We start from the raw sequence: 26,235 nt of genomic DNA on the forward strand, positions 1-26,235 counted from the left end.
TGAGAACAGCTGAGAGGAGCCGAGCCGAGCGGAGGGAGCGTCCGATAAAAGGCGGGATTTCAGAGCGCTGAGAACAGCTGAGAGGAGCCGAGCCGAGCGGAGGGAGCGTCCGATAAAAGGCGGGATTTCAGAGCGCTGAGAACAGCTGAGAGGAGCCGAGCCGAGCGGAGGGAGCGTCCGATAAAAGGCGGGATTTCAGAGCGCTGAGAACAGCTGAGAGGAGCCGAGCCGAGCGGAGGGAGCGTCCGATAAAAGGCGGGATTTCAGAGCGCTGAGAACAGCTGAGAGGAGCCGAGCCGAGCGGAGGGAGCGTCCGATAAAAGGCGGGATTTCAGAGCGCTGAGAGGAGCCGAGCCGAGCGGAGCTGCGACCGAGTTCGAAGTGACGTCAGGAATCAGATCGGGACGCGACACAGGGGAGGCACCTGATTGGTGAGTAGGTTCAGGTGAGTATTTCTCCTTATCTACAGTAACTGAAGTAAAAGGAAAGGGAAGGTCTGCAGGTCTTATAGGAAGTAGCGTTTATTTTTTAGTGAATCAAGGTCCCTAGTGTAGTTAACATTCTCTAAATTGAGAACAATTTAAAGGAGTAAACTCCTTAAAGGGAGTGGTAAGTAGTTTTTCTTTCCTTTTTTTTTTCTCTTGACATTGTAGTTGTTCTTAAGCTAATTTAAGGGTTAAGTCATGGCAGGAGATCCCAGGGCCGTGTCATGTTCCTCTTGTGGGATGTGGGAATTCAGGGCTCCTTCCTGTATCCCTGATTCCTTCACCTGCGGGAAGTGTGTCCAGCTGCAGCTATTGTTTGACCGCTTGACGGCTCTGGAGCTGCGGATGGACTCACTTTGGAGCATCCGCGATGCTGAGAAAGTCGTGGATAGCACGTTCAGTGAGTTGGTCACACCGCAGATAAAAATTACTGAGGGAGATAGTGAATGGGTGACCAACAGACAGAGGAAGAGTAGGAAGGCAGTGCAGGGGTCCCCTGCGGTCATCTCCCTCCAAAACAGGTATACCGTTTTGGATACTGTTGGCGGAGATGGCTCACCAGGGGAAGGTGGCAGTGGCCAGGTTCATGGCACCGTGGCTGGCTCTGCTGCACAGGAGGGCAGGAAAAAGAGTGGCAGAGCTATAGTGATAGGGGACTCGATTGTAAGGGGAATAGACAGGCGTTTCTGCGGACGCAACCGAGACTCCAGGATGGTATGTTGCCTCCCTGGTGCAAGGGTCAAGGATGTCTCGGAGCGGCTGCAGGACATTCTGGAGGGGGAGGGTGAACAGCCAGTTGTCGTGGTGCATATAGGCACCAACGATATAGGTAAAAAACAGGATGAGGTCCTACAAGCTGAATTTAGGGAGTTAGGAGTTAAACTAAAGAGTAGGACCTCAAAGGTAGTAATCTCAGGATTGCTACCAGTGCCACGGGCTAGTCAGAGTAGGAATGACAGGATAGCTAAGATGAATACGTGGCTTGAGAGATGGTGCAAGAGGGAGGGATTCAAATTCCTGGGCCATTGGAACCGGTTCTGGGGGAGGTGGGACCAGTACAAATTGGACGGTCTGCATCTGGGCAGGACTGGAACCAATGTCCTTGGGGGAGTGTTTGCTAGTGCTGTTGGGGAGGGTTTAAACTAATGTGGCAGGGGGATGGGAACCGATGCAGGAAGTCAGTGGGAAATAAAGTGGTGACAGAAACAAAAGGCAGTAAGGGAGAGTGTACAGAACATGACCGGACAGATGGTCTGAGAAAGCAGGGCAAAGACCAAGGGAAGACTGGATTAAACTGCATTTATTTCAATGCAAGAAGTCTGATGGGCAAGGCAGATGAACTCAGGGCATGGATGGGTACATGGGACTGGGATGTTATAGCTATTACTGAAACATGGCTAAGGGAGGGGCAGGACTGGCAGCTCAATGTTCCAGGGTACAGATGCTATAGGAAAGATAGAGAGGAGGGGGAGTTGCGTTCTTGATTAGGGAGAACATCACGGCAGTAGTGAGAGGGGATATATCCGAGGGTTCGCCCACTGAGTCCATATGGGTAGAACTGAAAAATAAGAAGGGAGAGATCACTTTGATAGGATTGTACTGCAGACCCCCAAATAGTCAACGGGAAATTGAGGAGCAAATATGTAAGGAGATTACAGACAGCTGCAAGAAAAATAGGGTGGTAATAGTAGGGGACTTTAACTTTCCCAACATTGACTGGGACAGCCATAGCATTAGGGGCTTGGATGGAGAGAAATTTGTTGAGTGTATTCAGGAGGAATTTCTCATTCAGTATGTGGATGGCCCGACTAGAGAGGGGGCAAAACTTGACCTCCTCTTGGGAAATAAGGAAGGGCAGGTGACAGAAGTGTTAGTGAGGGATCACTTTGGGACCAGTGATCATAATTCCATTAGTTTTAAGATAGCTATGGAGAAGGATAGGTCTGGCCCAAAAGTTAAAATTCTAAATTGGGGAAAGGCCAATTTTGATGGTATTAGACAGGAACTTTCAGAAGTTGATTGGGAGAGTCTGTTGGCAGGCAAAGGGACGTCTGGTAAGTGGGAGGCTTTCAAAAGTGTGTTAACCAGGGTTCAGTGTAAGCACATTCCTTATAAAGTGAAGGGCAAGGCTGGTAGAAGTAGGGAACCTTGGATGACTCGGGAGATTGAGGCACTAGTCAAAAATAAGAAGGAGGCATATGACATGCATAGGCAGCTGGGATCAAGTGGATCCCTTGAAGAGTATAGAGATTGCCGGAGTAGAGTTAAGAGAGAAATCAGGAGGGCAAAAAGGGGATATGAGATTGCTTTGGCAGATCAGGCAAAGGTGAATCCAAAGAGCTTCTACAAATACATAAAGGGCAAAAGGGTACCAAGGGAGAGAGTAGGGCCTCTTAAGGATCAACAAGGTCATCTATGTGCGGAACCACAAGAGATGGGTGAGATCCTGAATGAATATTTCACATCGGTATTTACGGTTGAGAAAGGCATGGATGTTAGGGAACTTGGGGAAATAAATAGTGATGTCTTGAGGAGTGTACATATTACAGAGAGGGAGGTGCTGGAAGTCTTAACGCGCATCAAGGTAGATAAATCTCCGGGACCTGATGAAATGTATCCCAGGACGTTATGGGAGGTGAGGGAGGAAATTGCGGGTCCCCTAGCAGAGATATTTGAATCATCCACCGCTACAGGTGAGGTGCCTGAAGATTGGAGGGTAGCAAATGTTGTGCCTTTGTTTAAGAAGGGCGGCAGGGAAAAGCCTGGGAACTACAGACCAGTGAGCCTGACATCTGTAGTGGGTAAGTTGTTAGAGGGTATTCTGAGGGACAGAATCTACAGGCATTTGGAGAGGCAGGGACTAATTAGGAACAGTCAGCATGGTTTTGTGAGAGGAAAATCATGTCTCACGAATTTGATTGAGTTTTTTGAAGGGGTAACCAAGAAGATAGATGAGGGCTGTGCAGTAGACGTGGTCTACATGGACTTCAGCAAAGCATTTGACAAGGTACCGCATGGTAGGTTGTTACATAAGGTTAAATCTCATGGGATCCAAGGTGAGGTAGCCAATTGGATACAAAATTGGCTTGACGACAGAAGACAGAGGGTGGTTGTCGAGGGTTGTTTTTCAAACTGGATGCCTGTGTCCAGCGGTGTGCCTCAGGGATCGGTGCTGGGTCCGCTGTTATTTGTTATTTATATTAATGATTTGGATGAGAATTTAGGAGGCATGGTTAGTAAGTTTGCAGATGACACCAAGATTGGTGGCATTGTGGACAGTGAAGAAGGTTATCTAGGATTGCAACGGGATCTTGATAAATTGGGCCAGTGGGCCGATGAATGGCAGATGGAGTTTAATTTAGATAAATGTGAGGTGATGCATTTTGGTAGATCGAATCGGGCCAGGACCTACTCCGTTAATGGTAGGGCGTTGGGGAGAGTTATAGAACAAAGAGATCTAGGAGTACAGATTCATAGCTCCTTGAAAGTGGAGTCACAGGTGGATAGGGTGGTGAAGAAGGCATTCAGCATGCTTGGTTTCATTGGTCAGAACATTGAATGCAGGAGTTGGGATGTCTTGTTGAAGTTGTACAGGGCATTGGTGAGGCCACACTTGGAGTACTGTGTACAGTTCTGGTCACCCTATTATCGAAAGGATATTATTAAACTAGAAAGAGTGCAGAAAAGATTTACTAGGATGCTACCGGGACTTGATGGTTTGACTTACAGGGAGAGGTTAGACAGACTGGGACTTTATTCCCTGGAGAGTAGGAGGTTAAGGGGTGATCTTATAGAAGTCTATAAAATAATGAGGGGCATAGATAAGGTCGATAGTCAAAATCTTTTCCCAAAGGTAGGGGAGTCTATAACGAGGGGGCACAGATTTAAGGTGAGAGGGGAGAGATACAAAAGGATCCAGAGGGGCAATTTTTTCACTCAAAGGGTGGTGAGTGTCTGGAACGAGCTGCCAGAGGCAGTAGTAGAGGCGGGTACAATTTTGTCTTTTAAAAAGCATTTGGACAGTTACATGGGGAAGATGGGTATCGAGGGATATGGGCCAAGTGCAGGCAATTGGGACTAGCTTAGTGGTATAAACTGGGCGACATGGACATGTTGGGCCGAAGGGCCTGTTTCCATGTTGTAACTTCTATGATTCTATGATTCTATGATTCTTTAGCCCCATTAATTTCCCTAGCACTATTTTTTTACTAATACTGATTTCCTTCAGTTCCTCCCTCTCACTAGACCCTTGGTTCCCTAACATTTCTGGGAAGTTATTTGTGTCCTCCTTTGTGAAGACAGAACCAAAGTATATGTTTAATTGTTCTGCCATTTCTTTGTTCCCCATTATAATTTCCCTCATTTCGGAATGTAAGGGACCTACATTTGCCTTCTCTAATCTTTTTCTCTTGACATATTTATAGAAGCTTTTACAGTCAGTTTTTATGTTCCCTGCTAGTTTACTCTCATACTCTATTTTTCCCCTCTTAATCAATCTCTCTGTCCTCCTTTGCTGAATTCTGAACTGCTCCCAATCCTCACGCTTGCCGCTTTTTCTGGCAATTTTATATGTCTCCTCTTTGGATCTAATACTACCCCTAATTTCTTTTGTAAGCCACAGTTGAGCCACCTTTCCTGTTCTATTTTTGGGCCAGACAGGAATGAATAATTGTTGTAATTCCTGCACACGTTCTTTAAATTTTAGCCACTGCCTATCCACCGTCATCCCTTTTAGTAAAGTTCCCCAATCTATCATAGCCAACTCACACCTCATACTTTCGCAATTTCCTTTATTTAGATTCAGGACCCTAGTTTCGGATTCAACTATTTCACTCTCCATCTTGATGAGGAATTCTATCATGTTATGGTCGCTCTTCCCTAAGGGACCCCGCACAACAAGATTGTTAATTAATCCTTTCTCATTGTACAATACCCAGTCTGGGATCGCCTGTTCTCTAGTTGGTTCCTCAACGTATTGGCCTCGAAATCCATCACGTACACACTCCAGGAATTCCTCCCCCACAGTATTATTGCTAATTTGGTTTGACCAATCTATATGTAGATTAAAGTCACCCATGATTATAGTTGTACCCTTCTTGCATGCGTCTCTAATTTCCTGTTTAATGCCCTCCCCCACATCTCCACTACTGTTTGGGGGCCTATAGACAACCCCCACCAACGTTTTCTGTCCCTTGGTGTTTCTTAGCTCCACCCATACAGATTCCACATTGTGATTTTCTGAGCCAATATCCTTCCTCACTATTGCATTGATTTCCTCCTTTACTAACAATGCTACCCCACCTCCTTTCCCTTTTTGCCTGTCCTTCCTAAATATTGAATACCCCTGGATGTTCAATTGCCATCCTTGGTCACCCTGCAGCCATGTCTCCGTAATCGCAACTATATCATACCCGTTAATATCTATCTGCACGGTTAATTTATCTACCCTATTGCGAATGCTCCGCGTATTAAGACACAATGCCTTTAGACGTGTCTTTTTAAGATTGCTAGTCATCTTAGTTTTATTTTGCACTATGGCCCTATTTGTTTTTCGCCCTTGTTTTCTCTGCCTTCCACTATTGCTTCTTCCGTTTCTGTCTTTTGTTTCTATCCTTGTTTCCCCCTCCTCTCTCTCCCTGCTCAGGTTCCCATCCCCCTGCCATTCTAGTTTAAACCTTCCCCAACAGCACTAGCAAACACCCCCGCGAGGACATCAGTCCCAGTCCTGCTCAGGTGTAACCCGTCCTGCTTGTACAGGTCCCAACTTCCCCAGAACTGGTCCCAATGTCCCAGGAATCTAAATCCCTCCCTCCTACACATTCCTCCCTGCAGCCGCGCATTCATCTGATCTAATCTCCTGTTCCTATACTCACTAGCACGTGGCACTGGTAGTAATCCTGAGATCATTATCTTTGAGGTCCTGCTTTTTAATTTATCTCCTAACTCCTTAAATTCACCTTGCAGGACCTCATGGGAGGGAAAGTAGAGAGTGAGGAGGACATAAAAAACCTACAAGGGGATATAGACAGGCTGGGTGAGTGGGCGGAGATTTGGCAGATGCAATACAATATTGGAAAATGTGAGGTTATGCACTTTGGCAGGAAAAATCGGAGAGCAAGTTATTATCTCAATGGCGAGAAACTGGAAAGTACTGCAGTACAAAGGGATCTGGGGGTCCTAGTGCAAGAAAATCAAAAGGTTAGTATGCAGGTGCAGCAGGTGATCAAGAAGGCCAACAGAATGTTGGCTTTTATTGCTAGGGGGATAGAATATAAAAACAGGGAGGTATTGCTGCAGTTATATAAGGTATTGGTGAGACCGCACCTGGAATACTGCATACAGTTTTGGTGTCCATACTTAAGAAAAGACATACTTGCTCTCGAGGCAGTACAAAGAAGGTTCACTCGGTTAATCCCGGGGATGAGGGGGTGGACATATGAGGAGAGGTTGAGTAGATTGGGACTCTACTCATTGGAGTTCAGAAGAATGAGAGGCGATCTTATTGAAACATATAAGATTGTGAAGGGGCTTGATCGGGTGGATGCGGTAAGGATGTTCCCAAGGATGGGTGAAACTAGAACTAGGGGGCATAATCTTAGAATAAGGGGCTGCTCTTTCAAAACTGAGATGAGGAGAAACTTCTTCACTCAGAGGGTGGTAGGTCTGTGGAATTTGCTGCCCCAGGAAGCTGTGGAAGCTACATCATTAAATAAATTTAAAACAGAAATAGACAGTTTCCTAGAAGTAAAGGGAATTAGGGGTTACGGGGAGCGGGCAGGAAATTGGACATGATTTTAGATTTGAGGTTAGGACCAGATCAGCCATGATCTTATTGAATGGCGGAGCAGGCTCGAGGGGCCGATTGGCCTACTCCTGCTCCTATTTCTTATGTTCTTATGTTCATCCTTTTTTTTTACCTATGTCCACACCTGGAGTTTTGTGTTCAGTTCTGGGCATCGCATCTTAGGAAGGATATATTGGCCTTGGAGGGAATGCAGCGTAGATTTACTCGAATGAAACCTGGACTCCAAGGGTTAAATTACGAGGAGAGATTACACAAACCAGGGTTGTATTCCCTGGAATTTAGAAGATTAAGGGGTGATTTGATCGAAGTTTTCAAGATATTAAGGAGAACTGATAGTTTCTCTCTATCTTCCCTATTTCCGATGGTTGGGGAATCTATGCCCTTTGGTTACTGATCTTTCTGCCACTGGAAACAGTTTCTCCTTATTTACCCTGTATTAGATATTTGACAACACAGGCACATTCCTGAACATTAGACACTTGGACCACTTACAGGAGTGAGCAGCATTGCTGTGGTGTAGAGAATATCCACAGCAGATAGTTATGGAGAGCGAGGAAGAAATGGAAGAAAGAGAAGAGCAAAAGAAAGACAGAGGAGAGTGTGAAAGAAAGAACTTGCATTTTTATAGCACCTTTCACCACCTCAGGGCATTCCAAAGCACTTTACAACCAAGGAAGTACTTTTGATGCATAGTTACTGTTGCATTAGAAAGAAAGGAAAGGGAGAAAGACAGATAAAACAGTGAGAACAAACACAAGAAAGTAGAGATGAAGAAAGTGGGAAAGAAACAACAAAATGAGACAAAGAAATAATTGACTTTAATAAAGGTGTGAATTTGCTGGACTCACCTGAAGATGTGATGAAGCGGACAGAAACCCCAGGATGGTTTCACATCTGTGACAGCGATGAGTGTTCCTTTAAGCAGGCCAGCTCCTCCCTCTTCCTCAGAGGCTGCCAACTGGGTCCTAGAGCCTGCCATTACATTGCTTTTGAGCTGGGAATCAGAGCAGTGAGTGTTGTAAACGATCTTTCAGTCGCTGGTTATTTGCACTTAAAGTGTCAGCCGTGGCTCAGTGGGTAGTACTCTCGCCCCTGAGTCAGAAGACTGTGGGTTCAAACTCCACTCCAGAGACTTCAGCACATTTTCCAGGCTGACACTCCCAGTGCAGCACTGTCGGAGGTGCCGTCTTTCGGATGAGATGTTAAACCGAGGCCCCGTCTGCCCTCTCAGGTGGACATGAAAGATCCCATGGCCATTATTTCAAAGAAGAGCTAGGGAGTTTTCCCAGTTCCCTGACCAATATTTGTCCCTCAACCAACATCACTAAAACAGATTATCTGATCATGTATCTCATTGCTGTTTGTGGGATCTTGCTGTGCACAATTTGGCTGTTGTGTTTCCTACATTACAACGGTGAACACACTTCAAAAGTACTTCATTGGCTGTAAAGCGCTTTGGGACATCCTGAGGTCCTGCAAGGCGCTATATAAATGCAAGTTCTCGCTTTCTTTTCAAGCTGAACGTTACGTTTGCAATGAAGCAAAGATCAAAATTAATGTTTTATTTTCTCAAAAATAACAGGATTTGTTTAACCCTCCGGTCATAGCGTTCCCCTTTTTTTTGCAGAGAACCCTTGTAACCTGGATGGCTGGGTGGGTCAGTTACCGGAGGACGCAGATTTAAGATAATTGGCGATATGAGAGGAAAAAAATGTACGTAGTGAGTTGTTATGATGGTCTGGAATGCGCTGCCTGAAAGGGTGGTGGAAGCAGATTCAATCATAACTTTCAAAAGGGAATTGGCCCCTCTGTGCTGTACAAGTCTACGATTCTTTATTCCCACAACAGGCGTAATGAGATGTGCATTTTAGAACTGTCTGGGAGTGTTTGATGGGAGAGTGTAGAGGGAGCTTTACTCTGTATCTAACCCGTGCTGTACCTGCCCTGGGAGTGTTTTATGGGACAGTGTAGAGGGAGCTTTACTCTGTATCGAACCCGTGCTGTACCTGTCCTGGGAGTGTTTTATGGGACAGTGTAGAGGGAGCTTTACTCTGTATCTAACCCGTGCTGTACCTGCCCTGGGAGTGTTTGATGGGACAGTGTAGAGGGAGCTTTACTTTCTATCTTGCTGACCTGGGTCAGATTCACAGTAGGATCCAAGCTTATGCTCAAAATTTCCCATGCACTGAGGAAACAATCCTAGTGGTGTCAGCTTCAGAAAATTTCAGCTTCAGAAAGTTTCAGCCTCCTTCCCCCATGCTGCCCCCGAGCTGATAGATGATAGTCCCACATACTGCAAACAGTAGATTGAATGTAGAGTGCAGAACTGTTCTCAATCCTGAATCAGAAGGCACTAGGACCCAGAGTCAGCAGAATGTGACGTAGCACAGCCTGTCACAGTTTACAAGAAATCACGGGATCTGGAGCTAAACATTTTGCAAGATTGAGAGAAACAGAAACCATTCAGCAAAATAGAAACCATCATTCCAGGGTTGCCGTGACAGCCACACATTCCTTGGTTGTTTAACATCGACATCGTGAGCAGCTCGACAACTCCTCCAGGTCTCCCTATACCTTTGGAGCTTTTGCAGAGGGAGTGTCACCTTCAGGAACCCCTTAAAAACAGAGTCACATATTCAGAATCCCCATTAAAGAGAGTCTCACCATCAGAATCCCCATTAAAGAGAGTCTCACCATCAGAATCCCCATTAAAGAGAGTCTCACCATCACAATCTCCATTAAAGAGAGTTTCATTACCAGAATCCCCATTAAAGAGAGTCTCATTATCCGAATCCCCATTAAAGGGGGTCTCATTACCCGAATCCCCATTAAAGGGAGTCTCACCATATTCAGAACCCGCATTAAAGAGAGTCTCATTACCAGAATCCCCATTAAAGCGAGTCTCATTATCAGAATCCCCATTAAAGAGAGTCTCATTATAAGAATCCTCATTTAATAAAGTTTGATTGCCAGAATCCCCATAAAGAGAGTCTCACCATCAGATTCCCCATTAAAGAGAGCCTCATTACCAGAATCCCCATTAAAGAGAGTCTCACCATCAGATTCCCATTAAAGAGAGTCTCACCGTCAGATTCCCATTAAAGAGTCTCATTACCAGAATCCCCATTAAAGAGAGTCTCGTTACCAGAATCCCCATTAAAGCGAGTCTCATTATCAGAATCCCCATTAAAGAGAGTCTCATTATAAGAATCCTCATTAGAGTCTCACCATCAGAATCCCATTAAAGAGAGTCTCACCAACTGATTCCCATTAGAGCCCAACCATTAAAATCCCCATTAAAGAGAGTCTCATTATCAGAATCCCCATTACAGAGAGTCTCATTACCAGAATCCCCATTAAAGAGAGTCTCATTACCAGAATCCTCATTTAATAAAGTTTGATTGCCAGAATCCCCATAAAGAGAGTCTCACCATCAGATTCCCATTAAAGAGAGTCTCACCGTCAGATTCCCATTAAAGAGTCTCATTACCAGAATCCCCATTAAAGAGAGTCTCGTTACCAGAATCCCCATTAAAGAGAGTCCCATTACCCGAATCCCCATTAAAGAGAGTCTCACCATATTCAGAACACTCATTAAAGAGAGTCTCACCATCAGAATCCCCATTAAAGAGAGTCTCATTATCAGAATCCCCATTAAAGCGAGTCTCATCATCAGAATCTTCATTAAAGAGAGTCTCATTACCAGAATCCCCATTAAAGCGAGTCTCATTATCAGAATCTTCATTAAAGAGAGTCTCATTACCAGAATCCCCATTAAAGCGAGTCTCATTATCAGAATCTTCATTAAAGAGAGTCTCACCATCAGATCCCATTAAAGAGTGTCTCACCATCAGATTCCCACTAAAATCCAACCATTAATATCCCCATTAAAGAGAGTCTCATTACCAGAATCCCCATAACGAGAGTCTCACCATCAGATTCCCAATTAAAGAGAGCCCCATTTTTAGAATCCCTATTAAAGAGAGTCTCATTACCAGAATCCCCATTAAATAGAGTCTCATTACCAGAATCCCCATTTAATAGAGTTTGATTGCCAGAATCCCCATTAAAGAGAGTCTCATTATCAGACTCCCCATTAGAGTCTCATTATCAGAATCCTCATTAAAGGGAGTCTCATTATCGGAATCTCCATTAAAGTGAGTCTCACCATCAGAATCTCCATTAAAGAGAGTCTCACCATGAGAATCCCCATTAAAGGGAGTCTCACCATCAAATTCCCATTAAAGAGAGTCTCATTATCAAAATCCTCATTAAAGAGAGTCTCGTTATCAGAATCCACATTAAAGAGAGTCTCATTATCAGAATCCCCATTAAAGAGAGTCTTGCCATCAAATCCCATTAAAGAGAGTCTCATTACCAGAATACCCATTAAATAGAGTCTCATTACCAGAATCCCCATTAATGAGAGACTCATTATCGGAATCCTCATTAAAGAGAGTCTCACCATCAGAATCCCCTTTAAAGAGAGTCTCATTATCAGACTCCCCATTAGAGTCTCATTATCAGAATCCTCATTAAAGGGAGTCTCATTATCGGAATCTCCATTAAAGTGAGCCTCGCCATCAGAAGCTCCATTAAAGAGCGTCTCACCATCAGAATCTCCATTAAAGAGAGTTTCACCATCAGAATCCCCATTAAAGAGAGTCTTATTACCAGAATCCCCATTAAAGAGAGTCTCATTATCGGAATCTCCATTAAAGTGAGCCTCGCCATCAGAAGCTCCATTAAAGAGCGTCTCACCATCAGAATCCCCATTAAAGAGAGTCTCGCCATCAGAATCTCCATTAAAGAGAGTCTCGCCATCAGAATCTCCATTAAAGAGAGTCTCGCCATCAAATTCCCATTAAAGAGAGTCTTATTACCAGAATCCCCATTAAAGAGAGTCTCATTACCAAATCCCCATTAAAGAGAGTCTCACCATCAGATTCCCCATTAATGAGAGTCTCATTACCAGAATCCCCATTAAAGAGAGTCTCATTACCAGAATCCCCATTAAAGAGAGTCTCACCATCAGAATCTCCATGAAGGAGAGTTTCATCATTATAATCTCCATTAAAGAGAGTTTCATTACCATAATCCCCATTAAAGAGAGTCTCATTACCCGAATCCCCATTAAAGAAAGATTCATTACCAGAATCCCCATTAAAGAGAGTCTCGCCATATTCAGAACCGCCATTAAAGAGAATCTCACCAACAGAATCCCCATTAAAGAGAGTCTCATTACCAGAATTCCCATTAAAGAGTATCTCATTATTAGGATCCCCATTGGAGACTCACCATCAGAATCCTCATTAAAGAGTGTCTCACCATCAGATTCCCATTAAAGACAGTCCAACCATTAAAATCCCCATTAAGGAGAGTCTCATTACCAGAGTCCCCATTAAAGAGAGTCTCATTATCAGAATCCTCATTAAAGAGAGTCTCATTATCAGAATCCACATTAAAGAGAGTCTCGTTACCAGAATCCCCATTAAAGAGTATCTCATCATTAGGATCCCCATTAGAGTCTCATTATTAGAATCCACATTAAAGAGAGTCTCACCAACAGATTCCCATTAAAGAGACACCAACCATTAAAATCCCCATTAAAGAGAGTCTCATTACCAGAATCCCCATTAAAGAGAGTCTCATTACCAGATTCCCCATTAACGAGAGTTTGATTGCCAGAATCCCCATAAAGAGAGTCTCACCATCATATTCCCCATTAAAGAGAGCCTCATTTTTAGAATCCCCATTAAAGAGATTCTCAACATCAGAATCTTCATTAAAGAGAGTTTCATTACCAGAATCCCCATTAAAGAGTCTCATTACCAGAATCCCCATTAAAGAGAGTCTCATTATCAGAATCCTCATTAAAGAGAGTCTCACCATCAGATTCCCATTAAATAGAGTCTCAACATTATAATCCCCGTAAAGAGAGTCTCACCATCAGATTCCCATTAGAGTCTCATTATCAGAATCTTCATTAAAGAGAGTTTCATTACCAGAATCCCCATTAAAGAGAGATTCATTACCAGAATCCCCATTAAAGAGAGATTCATTACCAGAATCCCCATTAAAGAGAGATTCATTACCAGAATCCCCATTAAAGAGAGTTTTATTACCAGAACACTGGCATCTACCCGACAATGTGGAAAATTGCTCAGGTATGTCCTGTCCACAAAAAGCAGGACTAATCCAATCCAGCCAATTACTGCCCCATCAGTCTACTCTCAAACCTCAGCAATGTGTCGTCGACAGTGCTATCAAGCGGCACTTACTCACCAATAACCTGCTCACTGATGCTCAGTTTGGGTTCCGCCAGGACCACTCAGCTCCAGACCTCATCATGGCCTTGGTCCAAACATGGACAAAAGAGCTGAATTCCAGAGGTGAGCTGAGAGTGACTGCCCTTGACATCAAGGCAGCATTTGACCGAGTGTGGCACCAAGGAGCCCTGGTAAAATTGAAGTCAGTGGGAATCAGGGGGAAAACTCTCCAGTGGCTGGAGTCATACCTAGCACAAAGGAAGATGGTAGTGGTTGTTGGAGGCCAATCATCTCAACCCTAGGGCATTGCTGCAGGAGTTCCTCAGGGCAGTGTTTAGGCCCAACGATCTTCAGCTGCTTCATCAATGACCTTCCCTCCATCATAAGGTCAGAAATGGGGATGTTCGCTGATGATTGCACAGTGTTCAGTTCCATTCTCAACCCCTCAGATAATGAAGCAGTCCAAGCCTGCATGCAGCAAGACCTGGACAACATCCAGGCTTGGGCTCATAAGTGGCAAGTAACATTCATGCCAGACAAGTGCCAGGTAATGACCATCTCCAACAAGAGAGGGTCTAACCACCTCCCCTTAACATTCAATGGTATTACCATCTCGGAATCCCCCATCATCAACATCCTGGGGGTCACCATTGACCAGAAACTTAACTGGACCAGCCATATAAATACTGTGGCTACAAGAGCAGGTCAGAGGCTGGGTATTCTGCAGCGAGTAACTCTCCTCCTGACTCCCCAAAGCCTTTCCACCATCTACAAGGCATAAGTCAGGAGTGTGATGGAATACTCTCCACTTGCCTGGATGAGTGCAGCTCCAACAACACTCAAGAAGCTCGACACCATCCAGGACAAAGCAGCCCGCTTGATTGGCACCCCATCCACCAGCCTAAACATTCACTCCCTTCACCACTGGCGCACTGTGGCTGCAGTGTGTACCATCCGCAGGATGCACTGCAGCAACTCACCAAGGCTTCTTCGACAGCACCTCCCAAACCCGCGACCTCTACCACCTAGAAGGACAAGAGCAGCAGGTACATGGGAACAACACCACCTGCACGTTCCCCTCCAAGTCACAGACCGTCCCGACTTGGAAATATATCGCCGTTCCTTCATCGTCGCTGGGTATAATCCTGGAACTCCCTTCCTAACAGCACTGTGGGAGAACGTTCACCACACGGACTGAATCGGTTCAAGAAGGCGGCTCACCACCACCTTCTCAAGGGCAATTAGGGATGGGCAATAAATGCCGGCCTTGCCAGCAATGCCCACATCCCATGAACGAATTTTAAAAAAGAATCCCCATTAAAAAGAGAGTCTCATTACCAAATCCCCATTAAAGAGAGTCTCACCATCAGAATCTTCATTAAAGAGAATCTCATTACCAGAATCCCCATTAAAGAGAGTTTCATTACCAGAATCCCCATTAAAGAGAGTTTCATTACCAGAATCCCCATTAAAGAGAGTCTCATTATCAGAATCCTCATTAAAGAGAGTCTCACCATCAGAATCCCCATTAAAGAGAATCTCATTACCAGAATCCCCATTCAAGAGAGTCTCATTACCAGAATCCCCATTAGAGTCTCATCATCAGATCCCATTAAAGAGAGTCTCACCGTCAGATTCCCATTAAAGAGAGTCTCATTACCAGAATCCCCATTAAATAGAGTCTCATTACCAGAATCCCCATTAATGAGAGACTCATTATCAGAATCCTCATTAAAGAGAGTCTCACCATCAGAATCCCCATTAAAGAGAGTCTCACCATCAAATTCCCATTAAATAGAGTCTCACCATCAGAATCCCCATTAAAGAGAGTCTCACCATCAGATTCCCATTAAAGAGAGTCTCACCGTCAGATTCCCATTAAAGAGAGTCTCATTACCAGAATCCCCATTAAATAGAGTCTCATTACCAGAATCCCCATTCATGACAGACTCATTATCAGAATCCTCATTAAAGAGAGTCTCACCATTAGAATCCCAATTAAAGAGAGTCTCACCATCAGAATTTCCATTAAAGAGAGTCTCACCATCTGAATCCCCATTAAAGAGAGTCTCACCATCAGATCCCATTAAAGACAGTCTCACCATCAGAATTCCCATTAAGGAGAGTCTTATTTTCAGAATCCTCACTCGGGAGAGTCTCACCATCAGAATCCCATTAAAGAGAGTCCAACCATTAAAATCCCCATTAAAGAGTGTCTCATTACCAGAATCCCCATTAAAGAGAGCCTCACCATCAGAATCTCCATTAAAGAAAGTCTCATTACCAGAATCCCCATTAAAGAGAGTTTGATTGCCAGAATCCCCATTAAAGAGAGTCCAACCATTAGAATCCCCATTAAAGAGAGTCTCAACATTATAATCCCCGTAAAGAGAGTCTCTCCATCAGATTCCCATTAGAGTCTCATTATCAGAATCTTCATTAAAGAGAGTTTCATTACCAGAATCCCCATTAAAGAGAGATTCATTACCAGAATCCCCATTAAAGAGAGTTTTATTACCAGAACACTGGCATCTACCCGACAACGTGGAAAATTGCTCAGGTATGTCCTGTCCACAAAAAGCAGGACAAATCCAATCCAGCCAATTACTGCCCCATCAGTCTACTCTCAAACATCAGCAAGGTGATGGAAGATGTCGTCGACAGTGCTATCAAGCGGCACTTACTCACCAATAACCTGCTCACCGATGCTCAGTTTGGGTTCCGCCAGGACCACTCAGCTCCAGACCTCATCACAGCCTTGGTCCAAACATGGACAAAAGAGCTGAATTCCAGAGGTGAGCTGAGAGTGACTGCCCTTGACATCAAGGCAGCATTTGACCGAGTGTGGCACCAAGGAGCCCTCGTAAAATTGAAGTCAGTGGGAATCAGGGGGAAAACTCTCCAGTGGCTGGAGTCATACCTAGCACAAAGGAAGATGGTAGTGGTTGTTGGAGGCCAATCATCTCAACCCTAGGGCATTGCTGCAGGAGTTCCTCAGGGCAGTGTTTAGGCCCAACGATCTTCAGCTGCTTCATCAATGACCTTCCCTCCATCATAAGGTCAGAAATGGGGATGTTCGCTGATGATTTCACAGTGTTCAGTTCCATTTGCAACCCCTCAGATAATGAAGCAGTCCAAGCCCGCATGCAGCAAGACCTGGACAACATCCAGGCTTGGGCTCATAAGTGGCAAGTAACATTCGTGCCAGGCAATGACCATCTCCAACAAGAGAGGGTCTAACCACCTCCCCTTAACATTCAACGGTATTACCATCTCGGAATCCCCCATCATCAACATCCTGGGGGTCACCATTGACCAGAAACCTAACTGGACCAGCCATATAAATACTGTGGCTACAAGAGCAGGTCAGAGGCTGGGTATTCTGCAGCGAGTAACTCACCTCCTGACTCCTCAAAGCCTTTCCACCATCTACAAGGCACAAGTCAGGAGTGTGATGGAATACTCTCCACTTGCCTGGATGAGGGCAGCTCCAACAACACTCAAGAAGCTCGACACCATCCAGGACAAAGCCGCCCGCTTGATTGGCACTCCATCCACCATCCTAAACGTTCACTCCCTTCACCACCGGCGCACTGTGGCTGCAGTGTGTACCCTCCACAGGATGCACTGCAGCAACTCGCCAAGGCTTCTTCGACAGCACCTCCCAAACCCGCGACCTCTACCACCTAGAAGGACAAGAGCAGCAGGTACATGGGAATAACACCACCTGCACGTTCCCCTCCAAGTCACACACCATCCCGACTTGGAAATATATTGCCATTCCTTCATTGTCGCTGGGTAAAATCCTGGAACTCCCTTCCTAACAGCACTGTGGGAGAACCTTCACCACACGGACTGCAGCGGTTCAAGAAGGCGGCTCACCACCACTTTCTCAAGGGCAATTAGGGATGGGCAATAAATGCCGGCCTTGCCAGCAATGCCCACATCCCATGAATGAATTTTTAAAAAGAATCCCCATTAAAGAGAGTCTCATTACCAAATCCCCATTAAAGAGAGTCTCACCATCAGATTCCCCATTAATGAGAGTCTCATTACCAGAATCCCCATTAAAGAGAGTCTCATTACCAGAATCCCCATTAAAGAGAGTCTCACCATCAGAATCTCCATTAAGGAGAGTTTCACCATTATAATCTCCATTAAAGAGAGTTTCATTACCATAATCCCCATTAAAGAGAGTCTCATTACCCGAATCCCCATTAAAGAAAGATTCATTACCAGAATCCCCATTAAAGAGAGTCTCGCCATATTCAGAACCGCCATTAAAGAGAATCTCACCAACAGAATCCCCATTAAAGAGAGTCTCATTACCAGAATTCCCATTAAAGAGTATCTCATTATTAGGATCCCCATTGGAGACTCACCATCAGAATCCTCATTAAAGAGTGTCTCACCATCAGATTCCCATTAAAGACAGTTCAACCATTAAAATCCCCATTAAAGAGAGTCTCATTATCAGAATCCTCATTAAAGAGAGTCTCATTATCAGAATCCCCATTAAAGAGAGTCTCGTTACCAGAATCCCCATTAAAGAGTATCTCATCATTAGGATCCACATTAGAGTCTCATTATTAGAATCCACATTAAAGAGAGTCTCACCAACAGATTCCCATTAAAGAGACACCAACCATTAAAATCCCCATTAAAGAGAGTCTCATTACTAGAATCCCCATTAAAGAGAGTCTCATTACCAGATTCCCCATTAAAGAGAGTTTGATTGCCAGAATCCCCATAAAGAGAGTCTCACCATCATATTCCCCATTAAAGAGAGCCTCATTTTTAGAATCCCCATAAAGAGAGTCTCACCATCATATTCCCCATTAAAGAGAGCCTCATTTTTAGAATCCCCATAGAGAGAGTCTCACCATCAGATTCCCCATGAATGAGAGTCTCACTATCAGATTCCCATTAAAGAGATTCTCAACATCAGAATCTTCATTAAAGAGAGTTTCATTACCAGAATCCCCATTAAAGAGAGTCTCACCATCAGAATCTCCATTAAAGAGAGTCTCTCCATCAGATTCCCATTAGAGTCTCATTATCAGAATCTTCATTAAAGAGAGATTCATTACCAGATTCCCCATTAAAGAGAGTCTCATTACCAGAATCCCCATTAAAGAGAGTTTTATTACCAGAACACTGGCATCCACCCGACAATGTGGAAAATTGCTCAGGTATGTCCTGTCCACAAAAAGCAGGACTAATCCAATCCAGCCAATTACTGCCCCATCAGTCTACTCTCAAACATCAGCAAGGTGATGGAAGATGTCGTCGACAGTGCTATTGAGAATCCCTACGTGGTCAGTTTTCGGTAAAATATTAAGATGCCTACGTGGCAAAGAAGCAGAATGCAAAATGATTAGAAAGGGTTAATTAGTTAGTAACTGAGATTGGTACAGGTGGCCTGGCCTCCTGCTGGGCCATATGTTTGCGTAGTCAGCAGGTTTGCATGGTCTTAGCAATGTAGAGTCTTTGATGTGATTCAAGGACTGGTCTGAATGGCTCCATGTTTATGGCAGATCAATATAGGTAACGAGCTTAGCCAAAGTTGAAAGACATTCCAGGTTGGGAGATAAGGAACAGAAGGAACAGGGAAGAACATTCCAAGTTGGAAGGTGAGGAAGTATACCCTTTGATGTCTAACAGCAACATGATCAGCACATGGACGATCTATGATTGGCCGGAAATAATGTAACCCCGCATGGCAACCTATGCCCGGCTTATGATTGGTGTTGACCCTCGTTAAGTATGTTCCAACCCCTATTGATTTGTATAAAAACGTGTGGATTTCAGTATGTTTGTTGTTCTTGCTCTGCCAGCATAGAGGGACTCTATCAGGAGTCCAAATCAATGCTGCAGACTAAGAACCCTGCTATTAAAGTTGTGTTGAACTTTAAAATGTACTCGACTTCAGATTTTACTGAACCAGACTGAGGGGAAAGAATCCGGATCGTCATTTGGTGGCCCGTACGGGGATCTTAACGGTCGTTCACCGAGAGTTCGCGGAGTAAGAGGCGGATTGTCTCAGACACGGTGGAAGGAAATGGCGCCCCGATGTAAGTAGTCTTAATTTACTACGTCGGTTTTCCTCCAATCCGTCAGTCTGACGATGAATCGTCCAATCGCTAACACTCGTGTGGCGTCCTTACAAGATTCAGGTCAGTCTGGCGAATACACAGAAATAGCAGGAAGAGGTCAGTGGTCGAATATCACTGAGGGAATAACTTGTAAGCGGTAGGTCAGTGGTTAATATCACTGAGGGTAGTCAGGGTTTAAGTTCCTGGTGATTGGATATAAACAGGAACTATTGATAAAACTTAGATGCTGCCAAAAAGGCTCAGGAATTAATTTGGAAAAATATCAGAGGTACCACAGCCAAAGAACTAATTGCTTTATGGAGACAGTACTGTAAAAAAAAATATGGATAGAATTAAGTGACTAGACAAATGTTTAAAAGACAGAGACCCGAAAAAGAAAGGTTTTGTTGTTTAAGTGTACTGTCCCTTTAAAAAGCCTGTCTTGATCAGTGTTTTTTTTGTCGGTGTTGTGGGCCACGCCCCCTTCTTACTGTGTCTTACGTGTTTTCTTCCTTTGTGTAATGTATCTGTCTTGTCGTGTGTTTAATTCTGATACTGCCGAATTAAAATTGGAGTTATTGAGGTTAAGTGACCTATTAAATTCTGGTTCTTATAAAGTGTGGGCATGTTAAATTCCAGACATGGGATCTTCAAAAAAATTGGCATTTTGAATGTTTATTTTGTGATTGGCTGTGGTTTAAAAAGAGGTTAAAAATTAACGGGATAGATTAAAAAAACTATCTGGTATCATTGTGATAGGAAAAGTCGGAAAGCTGGAACAGCTCGGAGCGTTGATTATAATCACATCCACTATAAGTATGTGAAAAAATAGTGTGCAAAAATATAGTATAAAGCAATCCACAAATGTGAGAAGTAAAAAAATCAGTCAAACCTGTGTGAAGTGAAATTTTGAAGGTGGGAACTTAATCTCAAAAGGGAGAAGGATCAATTTACTCCGACCACAAGAGCAAGTTAATATTAACCCCTTCCATCCCAAGAAGCCAGACTGTCATGCCAAGAGCAGTTCAAACAGATAGAAATGACCCAGTCGGTTTAGAACTGTCTGAGGCTTGCCCAGAACACAGGTGAACATGAGGTAATAATTGGTATAGGTTATATTAGTAAAATTGTCCCAATCATTCGGAAATGCCAAAGGCTACAATTGACTGAGATATAAGTTTTCACGCTACAGTGAAAAATTGATAAGAAAGGAATGTAAAACAAATCATATGAAAGGGAAGCATAGGTTAGACAATTGGAAGTCCATTACTTGAGCTATGTACTGACACAGGGTACTAAACGCCTATCAGTTTTACCCTGCCACAGTATGATAAGGAAGTTTTGACAAGTTCTGGGGCTATTCAATTTTATTTGAAATTAATAGTAGAATACAAGATCTGACCAAAGAGGGGAGACCTTCCCTGACAAATTATATAACTCGCATTGAGAATGCTAAGAAAATCCAACAATTAGATCAACACCTCCTAACTCAAGTGTTAAAACAAAGAGCGACATGGAATGGAGGTGGACATCGTAAAAAGAGATAGGCAAATATGGAGACGTAAAGATCTGTGATAAGTGATATAGCAACTGCCTTTGCCTCAGTTGTTAACACCATTGATTTGACAACATTAGATCAAAAGGTCAGAGATTTAGGGTCTCGCATTAAAGATATATTAAAAGATAAATGAAAATACAGATAAGGAATTGTCTGAGGATCAAATGCTGACCATATATTTGCAAAGCATAGCTACAGTGCTAGAAACACATGCCCAAACCATTAATAAATTAATAAAAGAGGAATATAACGTATCTTAGCAGGCGGCTGCTAATGATATCTGCTTAATGTGGTTACATCTTGAAAACACAGAGATTAGGACTTGGAGTTAGAAATTCCAGTCTGCAGCCCTGCGTACATCTGTATGTGGGAGAGACAGTGTTTCTTTCAGACAGGCTGCGTGCTTCAGAGAGAGAGCAAGAGTGGAACTAGGCAATTTCTCTCTCCTGTTTTGTTTTCTGAATTTGTTTCGGGTAAAGGGATTATTCCTTTGGATAAATAAATAATAAATGAAGATTTGACAAATTAATCACTTGGGCTCTCAAGAAGAGCCGCAATGGATTTTCTGTGTTTCTTTTAAAACAGGTGACCCTGGTTTTTTTTTTGGACCACGTGAGTGTTGATGGTGCAGGATTACCAAGAGTAGTTACAAAGTTACGGTGCAACCTTTGCTGGAGAAATTTGGTGCAGGAAACGATCCAGTGGTGTTAAAGATTTAAGACTTTAGCTGCAGACATCAGCGGATACCAAATGTCACAGCGTGGTGATATCAACCTGATTCTCTTCTTTTGAAAACATTTTGATTTGTTTTGTTTTAACCTATTTATTGTCTTCCGAGACAGAATGCTCGAGGTGGGGAGATATGGGAATTTCTCTAAAGTCATTGAATTGGGCATGATAAAAAAATCAATCTGGCATAAATATGATGGGTACGGTAGCATAGTGGTTATGTTACTGGGCTAGTAATCCAGAGGCCTGGACTAAAATCCAGAGTCATGAGTTCAAATCCTGCCATGGCAGCTGGTGAATTTAAATTCAATTAATTAAATTCAATTAATTAAATAAAATCTGGAATTAAAAATACTAGCATCAGTCATGATGGCCATGAAACTACCAGATTGTCATAAAAACCCATCTGGTTCACTAATGTCCTTAAGGGAAGGAAACCTGCCATCCTTACCCGGTCTGGCCTATATGTGACTCCAGACCCACAGCAATGTGGTTGATTCTTAATTGCCCTCTGAAATGGCCTCACCACCACCTTCTCGAGGGCAATTAGGGATGGGCAATAAATGCTGGCCTCGCCAGCGATGCCCACATCCTGTGAACGAATAAAAAAAAATAAAAAAATACAATCTAGTGGAAGTCAGGAAAGTGTAGTTGAGAATAGTAAATTGATAGCTTTCTCGTGGAGATATTTGTGTCCTTGCCTATAATGAATAATGAGAAAACTACACTCAATAGCCTGGCCACTACCCTGACATCGGGACCATTCAGGGGGAGATAAGCACCCCTGATCTTTTTGATCTGAAAACCTAAGAATGGCTACAGTGGACATAAAAGATACAAATGTATGTTGCCATCATCTGAAACGGAGATCAGGATGAAGAACATGATTACAAAGGCCCATGGCCTGGTGAGCTATTGCAACCACTCTTTAAACAAACCAGTTGCTTTTACAGGACTGAATCCTACAGGACATATGATGTGTGCCATGGAAAATGTTCGGAAATACCATGAGAATGAAGAGACTGGCCAGCAGAAAGTTAATATCCAAGAACACTAAGCTCATTCCTATGAGATGCTGCTAGTATGCGGAGATACATGAAGAAGATACATTGAAGAATGAGTCTCAGACAGGCTCAGTTACTTGACAACAGCACAACAGGAAAATGGTTAATGTGGTCCAGGCGAGTGAGAAATCCTTTTAAACAAGGCACTGACACATGGTCCATAGAGAAACCAACTAATTAATGAAACAGTCAGGAAACACTGGTATCAATCAAAAGGACTGAAATTAAAGTAAAGAGGGACACAGTAATTTGGATTTCCAAAATTCAGGGTTAGGTTCCCATCAGTTAACAATAAAATTGGGAGAAACAATATTTAGAAGATATCCGCACGATGGATACAAAATTACAAGATTATGAGGGGCCCAGATAAAGTAGACAGGAAGTACCTGTTTCCCCTAGCAGAGGGATCAAGAACTAGAGGACGTAGATTTAAGCTGATTGGCTGGAACAAAATTAAAGGGATGTGTTACTAGACATGCTGTCACTGTGTGTCCACATAGTGTTGGACACAGCCTAGAAGCACAGTGTGGGTTTAATAATACCGGTACCAATCCGGATATTAACTGTACCATGGAGGCCCTAGAGGCGGATCTAAAACCCACTTAAGTGGTATATGCCGGAGAGGGCGAATATTGTGTTACAACTAATTTTAAAACGTTTAAATATGCCAATCTAACTTGTGATATTTTAAGTCCAGAATTCTACTCCATTTCTGAAGTCCTGGTTCGGATTGGACCCGAGGAACTGGTAGAGATACACCAGCATAACCTCACCACCTTACAAAATTCTGAGAATGTCAGAAAGGACTTAAAAGCATATCAGGACACATTTGGGTATCTGACACCCCTGTTGCCTAAATACTTGGAAGCATTGCGAATGGAGATACGCCTCTCCCAGAAGGTTTATTATAACCTACAACAGGACAATAACAACATTAAGCATGACATTGACCAAATTAAAGTCACCACCTGGTGAAATGACCCCTGGAATTTGGGACTGAATATACAGATCCATCTTTGGATTAGATTAATTTCATATGTATTAGTCGTAGTGCAGTTTGTTGTAATGTGCTTCTTGATTTTCATTGCATGTAATAAATGTAAGCAGAGGATGAAGGGTTTGGCAAAGATAGTAAAACAGAGCCTGGGTGAGAGTGTCCCCATTGTCTCTGTGGTTTCAACTAAGAAAACATCTTAATGGTACCGGGAGTAGCGCCCGCTGGGGTAAGGTGCATGTAAAAGGGAAGACAATTATAGTTTGATAGGATTATCAGATGCTCTGCCTCTCTTCCACCCGGACTGGTGGCCAACACGAAGGGAACCTGGTTAAGATGAGGTACAGCATCTAACGGGATATTGTAGGGAGAATTTGGATTAAGGGATATAATGGGGAGGGCACCAATTCACAGGTGTAAAATGGTCTGAAAGGTACCATTCAGTCTAGTTAGGCTGGAAACAAAATATAAAGCACCATGGGATATTTGACTATGTTAGCCTTTTCAAACTAACATGAATAGGTTTAGCTGACCAAGGACATTCGCAGCTTACTTGAGAGATGTTTAGAAGGAGTCTGTTCCTGAGAACAGATAAGAGTACAAAGGTGTATTGATGAAACATGTCTGTGTTCTATTGGGACTTCTCTAGTTCAAGGGCTAGTCATATTCATTGTTATAATTCTTATAGTTTATTGCTTACTTAAATGTTGCTGCACTGCAGAACCTGCAGAACCAGTGAGCACCGTAATAATTGGTTATCATGATATGATAAAAGGGGGGAATGAGAATCCCTACGTGGTCAGTTTTCGGTAAAATATTAAGATGCCTACGTGGCAAAGAAGCAGAATGCAAAATGGTTAGAAAGGGTTAATTAGTTAGTAACTGAGATTGGTACAGGTGGCCTGGCCTCCTGCTGGGCCATATGTTTGCGTAGTCAGCAGGTTTGCATGGTCTTAGCAATGTAGAGTCTTTGATGTGATTCAAGGACTGGTCTGAATGTCTCCATGTTTATGGCAGATCAATATAGGTAACGAGCTTAGCCAAAGTTGAAAGACATTCCAGGTTGGGAGATAAGGAACAGAAGGAACAGGGAAGAACATTCCAAGTTGGAAGGTGAGGAAGTATCCCCTTTGATGTCTAACAGCAACATGATCAGCACATGGACGATCTATGATTGGCCAGAAATAATGTAACCCCGCATGGCAACCTATGCCCGGCTTATGATTGGTGTTGACCCTCATTCAGTATGTTCCAACCCTATTGATTTGTATAAAAACGTGTGGATTTCTGTATGTTTCTTGTTCTTGCTCTGCCAGCATAGAGGGACTCTATCAGGAGTCCAAATCAATGCTGCAGACTAAGAACCCTGCTATTAAAGTTGTGTTGAACTTTAAAATGTACTCGACTTCAGATTTTACTGAACCAGACTGAGGGGGAAGAATCCGGATCGTCACTATCAAGCGGCACTTACTCACCAATAACCTGCTCACTGATGCTCAGTTTGGGTTCCGCCAGGACCACTCAGCTCCAGACCTCATCATGGCCTTGGTCCAAACATGGACAAAAGAGCTGAATTCCAGAGGTGAGCTGAGAGCGACTGCCCTTGACATCAAGGCAGCATTTGACCGAGTGTGGCACCAAGGAGCCCTGGTAAAATTGAAGTCAGTGGGAATCAGGGGGAAAACTCTACAGTGGCTGGAGTCATACCTAGCACAAAGGAAGATGGTAGTGGTTGTTGGAGGCCAATCATCTCAGCGCTAGGGCATTGCTGCAGGAGTTCCTCAGGGCAGTGTTTAGGCCCAACGATCTTCAGCTGCTTCATCAATGACCTTCCCTCCATCATAAGGTCAGAAATGGGGATGTTCGCTGATGATTGCACAGTGTTCAGTTCCATTCTCAACCCCTCAGATAATGAAGCAGTCCAAGCCTGCATGCAGCAAGACCTGGACAACATCCAGGCTTGGGCTCATAAGTGGCAAGTAACATTCGTGCCAGACAAGTGCCAGGTAATGACCATCTCCAACAAGAGAGGGTCTAACCACCTCCCCTTAACATTCAACGGTATTACCATCTCGGAATCCCCCATCATCAACATCCTGGGGGTCACCATTGACCAGAAACTTAACTGGACCAGCCATATAAATACTGTGGCTACAAGAGCAGGTCAGAGGCTGGGTATTCTGCGGCGAGTAACTCTCCTCCTGACTCCCCAAAGTCTTTCCACCATCTACAAGGC

The 26,235-nt window shown here is 43.6% G+C and overlaps 1 protein-coding gene across 1 annotated transcript in view; it reads right to left on the bottom strand.

Annotated features, from left to right (window-relative positions):
• Positions 1 to 8,194, bottom strand: part of LOC137332557 (NFX1-type zinc finger-containing protein 1-like) — a 102,851-nt gene extending 94,657 nt beyond the window's left edge. Inside the window, exon 1 of the mRNA XM_067996479.1 lies at positions 8,139 to 8,194. The gene's annotated coding sequence lies outside the window, so the exon portion shown is untranslated. The remainder of the gene's footprint in view (positions 1 to 8,138) is intronic.
• Between the last annotated feature and the right edge of the window lie 18,041 nt (positions 8,195 to 26,235).

This window comes from Heptranchias perlo, chromosome 2, assembly GCF_035084215.1.
Source record: "Heptranchias perlo isolate sHepPer1 chromosome 2, sHepPer1.hap1, whole genome shotgun sequence".
Classification (NCBI taxonomy): Eukaryota; Metazoa; Chordata; class Chondrichthyes; order Hexanchiformes; family Hexanchidae; genus Heptranchias; species Heptranchias perlo.